Source organism: Octopus sinensis, linkage group LG7 (assembly GCF_006345805.1).
Source record: "Octopus sinensis linkage group LG7, ASM634580v1, whole genome shotgun sequence".
Classification (NCBI taxonomy): Eukaryota; Metazoa; Mollusca; class Cephalopoda; order Octopoda; family Octopodidae; genus Octopus; species Octopus sinensis.
The window spans coordinates 85,684,541-85,690,540 of NC_043003.1; the positions used below are offsets into that span (position 1 = coordinate 85,684,541).

Genomic DNA, 6,000 nt, shown 5'->3' on the forward strand with positions numbered 1-6,000 from the left:
GTTGGATACATCATCATCATCATCGTTTAGTGTCTGCTTTCCATACTAGCATGGGTTGGACGGTTCAACTGGGGTCTGGGAAGCCAGAAGGCTGCACCAGGCCCAGTCTGATCTGGCAATGTTTCTATGGCTGGATGCCCTTCCTAATGCCAACTACTCAGTGAGTGTAGTGGGTGCTTTTTACGTGCCAGATGAGGCTGGCAAACGGCCAAGATCGGTTGGTGCTTTTTACGTGCCACCGGCATGGAGGCCAGGCGAGGCTGGCAACGACCACGATTGGATGGTGCTTTTTACATGCCACCGGCACAGAGGCCAGTCGGGGCGGCGTTGGCAACGGCCATGTTCGGATGGTTCTCTTATGTGCCACCGGCACTGGTATCATAGCTACAATTTCCATTGATGTTGATCAATTTCGATAATTTTTTTTTTTTTTTTGGGATTAAATGCTAAGGGTTAAACCAGCCATATCCAAGCCTAAGATTTCATCTGTTTTATGTTCAAACTGACCAGATCTATTCTCTCACGTATTCTTTAATGTTGTTTAAAAATAAGCTATCATACCATGAAAATATTGAAGCATGATTAAATTCATAACGATGTTAGTAAATGTGCATTACATTGGACATAGTAATCTGCTTGCTAAAGGGTTAATATAACTTTTCTGACTCCTACTAATATCTTTAAACAATTTACACTAAACTTCATATTTAGTATATATTTTATAAGTACTCTCTCTCACATACACACACACACTCACACAAAATTACATAACAGTAATGGAAGAAGCTTTCTAGAGTCAAATGGCAGTCAATTTCCCTCAAGTCAGCTTTAAAAAAAAAACATAAGGCATGCTTGAACAGTTTAGTTCTAGACATGCAAAATAGACTGCATGGTTGTTGAGGCTGAATTTTCTTTAATCATACGTTTGCTTTACAATAACTAATATCAATATATGTGAAGTGTATGGCTGTGTGGTTAAGAAGTTTGCTTTCCAACCAAATGGTTTCAAGTTCAATCCCACTGGTCTTCAAGTATTTTCTATTATATAGCCCTGGGTCAACCAGAGCATTGCTGATTAGGCAGACGGAAACTGGAAAAGGCTCAGTGTGTGTATATGAATGAGTGTGTATACATTTGCATCCACACACAGATGCACGAATATATACACAGTGACATGGTTCTGTGATTAAGAAATTTGTACCTCAACCACAGAGTTTCCGCTTCAGTTACTCTGTGGCACCTTGAGCAAGTAATTTTCAACATAAGCTTGATCCTTGTGGAAAGATTTGTCAGTTTAAAAATGAAAGCTCATTGTGTATAAATGTTTGCATGTATACATATATATATATCATCATGATCATCATCATTTAACGTCCGCTTTCCGTGCTAGCATGGGTTGGACGGTTTGACTGAGGGCTTGCGAACCAGATGGCTGCACCAGGCTCCAGTCTTGATCTGGCAGAGTTTCTACAGCTGGATGCCCTTACTAATGCCAACCACTCCAAGAGTGTAGTGAGTGCTTTTACGTGCCACTGGCACGGGGGCCAGTCAGGCGGTACTGGCAATGACCTCACTCGAATCTTTTTACACATGCCAGCAGCACAGGTGCCAGTAAGGCGATGCTGGTGACGATCCTGCTCGAATGGTGCCTCCTGCATGCCACCGGCACGGAAGCCAGTTAGCTGCTCTGGCAATGATCACGCTCGATTGGTGCTCTTTGCACCCTACTAGCACGGGGCACAAGTGCCAGTAAGGCGAAGCTGGTAACGATCACACTCGAATGGTGCCTTTTATATGCCACTGGCACGGAAGCCGGTTAGCCGCTCTGTCAACAATCATGCTCGTATGGTGCTCATGCCCGTCATCGAATTTCATTTTGATTTTGATATATATATATATGTATATATATATATATATATAAGGAGCACTCCGTTGGTTACGACAACAAGGGTCCCAGCTGATATGATCAACGGAACAGCTTGCTCGTGAAATTAACGTGCTAGTGGCTGGGCATTCCACAGACACGTATACCCTTAACGTAGTTCGCAAGGAGATTCAGCGTCACACAGAATGTGACAAGGCTGACCCTTTTTGAAATACAGGTACTATTCATTTTTGCCAGCTGAGTGGAGCAACGTGAAATAAAGTGTCTTGCTCAAGGACTCAATCCATCGCTGGGAATCGAACTCACAACCTTACGATCATGAGCCGAATTTAGTCTTACTCATGTAGGTGTGAAAAAAGTGGATGTTAAAACAATGTTGATGACGTTGCTCTGTCACTGTCTGAAGTGGAATGTTTGTCTAAGGGGAGATAATTCTGGATAGAAATTTGAACCCTTTTAACCTTCAGATTACTTTACCAGGTTTAATGCTTATTTATTTACATTGTTTTGAATTAATCATAGCTTATATCATTGAAATCTTGAGATTCCAAAGGTGTGGAGTGCCGGTGGCACATAAGAGAACCATCCGAACGTGGCCATTGCCAGCGCCGCCCCGACTACCTCCGTGCCAGTGGAACGTAAAAAGCACCATCCGATTGTGGCCGTTGCCAGCCTCGCCTGGCCTCCGTGCTGGTGGTACGTAAAATGCACCATCTGATTGTGGCTGTTGCCAGCCTCCCCTGGCCTCCGTGCCGGTGGCACATAAAAAGCACCATTCGATCGTGGCTGTTTGCCAGCCTCGTCTGGCACCTGTGCCGGTGGCACATAAAAAGCACCCACTACACTCATGGAGTGGTTGGTGTTAGGAAGGGCATCCAGCCGTAGAAACATTGCCAGATCAGACTGGGCCTGGTGCAGCCTTCTGGCTTCCCAGACCCCAGTTGAACTGTCCAACCCATGCCAGCATGGAAAGCGGACGCTAAACGATGATAAACGATGAATGATATTGAACGGTAGATATGATCTGGTTAGTTTGAACACAAAACAGGTGGCATATTTGATCTGGTTATGGATAATACTAACAAGTTAAATAGTGTGTAGTGGGTTATGTGAAGCACACCTTGAAATATTTTATAAGAATTTTGGGTTTGGAATCTAGTTGTGTTAAATTCATCCTTAATTTTTGTGGATAAAATTCGAAAATTCCTGTTTCCTTTTCTTGCATTATTGTAATTCATACTTCTTTGTGAACATTTCAATTTTATGAATGCTTCAATTTTATCCAATTCTGAAAAATGTTTTAGCAGTGATTTCAGAAAGAAAAAATATTTACCATGTAAAAATAATTTTCTCTTGATTATGGTATTTTATCATGCATTATGACAGTTTTAGGAAAATGTATTGAAAGTAAGAAACAGTGACATAAAATAGGAAAATAAAAGAGCAGTTATAAAATATAAATGCATAAACAAATGGGAAATCAAAATCTTAAAGGCAAAAAATATTTAGTATATTTTTGGTTTGTTGTGTGGCTGAAAGCAATCTATTGACGTTTCTCTGGTATGTGCTAAAGCCAGTAATTGCTTTAAATTGCATAACATATTTAAGTAATTTTTGCAGGTTATTTACAATGTGTTACAGAATGTTTACACTGGTTGGAAAGCCTATTTTGCCTTCCTCTCTACCTTTTTGCATATTGATGTGAAATTTCCAAGAAACTGTAAATCAATTTCATAAAAAATTCCAGTTGCTTTTGTTTACACTTCCCGTGTTTTTTTTCTTCTTTTTTTGACGAAAAAATTTTTTAATATATGCATTAACAATTTATAAATTGTTAATGCAACCCTTGTATAACTGACATAAATCATTTGTAAAAAAAAGAATGTTTATCGCTACCATTTTCTGCGTAGATGTTAACTATATCATCGAAGTCAGGGAGCCTTTTTTTAAAATGAGCATGTCACAAATGCATAACCCTGCCGTTTTTTCTAGCGGTGTCATATGAAATTGTCACCCATAATTATGACCCCTAGAATCGATCTATTGCATTTCAATCTCTTTTAGATTTAGGGTTAGTTAGGGTTAAGGGTGGGGGAAGGGTATCTTTTCTTCACAAATGTAAATAAACCCAATGTGTTTCTTAAACGAGGGACATATTCATACGGCGCAGAATGCTTTTTAACTCAATAGACGCCATTGAAGAAATTGCAGACCAAATATCTTACAAACTATAGAATTTTCTCAATAAAGCCAAGAGAAAAAGATGTTTTATAAACGCATTCTACCAGTATACGCAGTTTAAAATTTTTTAGTTACCTAGAAATTATGTTAAAAACTGCCGTTCAAACCGAAAAGATCCCTGGTCTGTTTGAACATTCAACAAGGTAGAACATTTGGGCTGGATATGGCTGATTTAAATGGTTAGGGGTTAAGATGCACATTCTACAAACAGGAAAATAGTTACTGAAAACCAAACCACAGAAACATATGAACACTCATTTTTATACTGGAAACTCACTAGTTTCCCATCTAATTCCAGTATTGTACTTTGGTGTACCAGTCTTTCTTTGTTTGCAGTACTTTGTGTTCACTTTCAGTATATAAAATGTGAACATCACTTCCTGTTTTGTCTTCAGCTTCAAAACTTCTATACTCATCCACTGATTTTCAGAATTCATTTGATAAAATTCCTGTTGTTACTCATTAGGAAATTCTAATTCCTACTGTAATTCTTTAACACTATAGCATTCAGATTTCTTTGTCAAATGTTATGCTTCTTTATTCACATTGTTTTGAATTAATTATGTAGCTTTGAGATTTCAACAATGTAATTGTATATTTTTAGAATGGCATTGTAGGGTAGGTATGAGATACCAGATCTGGCCAATTTGAATATGAATATGTTAAAGAGTACTGGCTGAGGAGCTCAGATCCAGCGGTGGCTTATATCCATTTGGCCAGGACTGACTACTAACCTAAATAATACTGAATGTAAAGAGCTGTGAGAAATACTGTATAGCATTTTGTTCAATGTTCTAATGAGTCTACTATATCTCCAGAGTAAATTTTGTAATTCCATATTGTCATATTCTAAATCTTTGCATATCCACTCTCTTCAGACTGCCACTTGTTTCTAGAATAAAAAACCCATCATTATCATCGTAATTTAAATGTACATGTTCTATGCTGGCATGGATTGGATGGTTTGACCAGATCTGATGGGTCCAAGATCTGTATCATGCTCCAGTGTCTGCTTCGACATGGTTTCTCTGGTTGGAGGTCCTATTCAGCACTAACCACTTTACAGAATGTACTGGGTGCTTTTTTTTTTCATACTGCTAGCACTAGTGAGGTTGCCATGCTGCTTGCAAGTCTACAACCCCAAGAGAATGGCTAAGAGATGATGGATTAAAATACATGTAGAGAGACCAGAGTAGAACCGGCTTCTTGCTAGAGTTGTTACATGACTTTGCATACTGATTATAATAAAGAAAGCATCACTTCATAGTTACTGTATCATTTGTTTGGTTTTCTATGAAAGCATGTTTGGGTTGTTCATTGTTTGATGAAGTGGGGGTAATTGTTACCTTATTTGGAAACAGTTGAGGATTGGCTACAGAAAGGGTATCCTGCCTCAACAGAGTCTCATCTGACCCATGTAAGCATTGAAAAGTAGACATAAAAAAATGACAAATATGATGATCTATTGCACATATCAGCTCCTTTGTTTTGATATTCCTGTTGAAAACACTCTTGCAATTAATTTTTTAAATAATCAAAAATTTAGTTAAATAATTTTTATTATTTAGCTGGTCTTTGGCACACAAAGTAACATCAAATTTTGATGGAAAATTTTAATTTAGATCACTTTAGAAAAGAAGTTTCTGTCAAAGAATTGGGGTATTCTTTGGTAGGCTGAAATGAAAAGTCCATTTTAGTTATTCTACTTTTTAGATGTAGGAGTACAGCTATTTTTCTATTTTTTTTTTGTTTTACAAAAATTGAAGCATTTGTAGGTGTTTCATTAGAAATCTCCATCTCCTTTGAGTACAAGGAGTTAGGCAGCATAATCTGTTTTTCACATCACAGAAAAAAAAAATCCTTTATCAAAAATG

At 38.1% G+C, this 6,000-nt stretch overlaps 1 protein-coding gene across 1 annotated transcript in view; it reads left to right on the plus strand.

Moving 5' to 3' along the window:
* Positions 1 to 6,000, plus strand: part of LOC115214047 (carboxy-terminal kinesin 2) — a 47,592-nt gene that overhangs the window by 41,353 nt on the left and 239 nt on the right. The gene's annotated exons all lie outside the window — the stretch shown is intronic.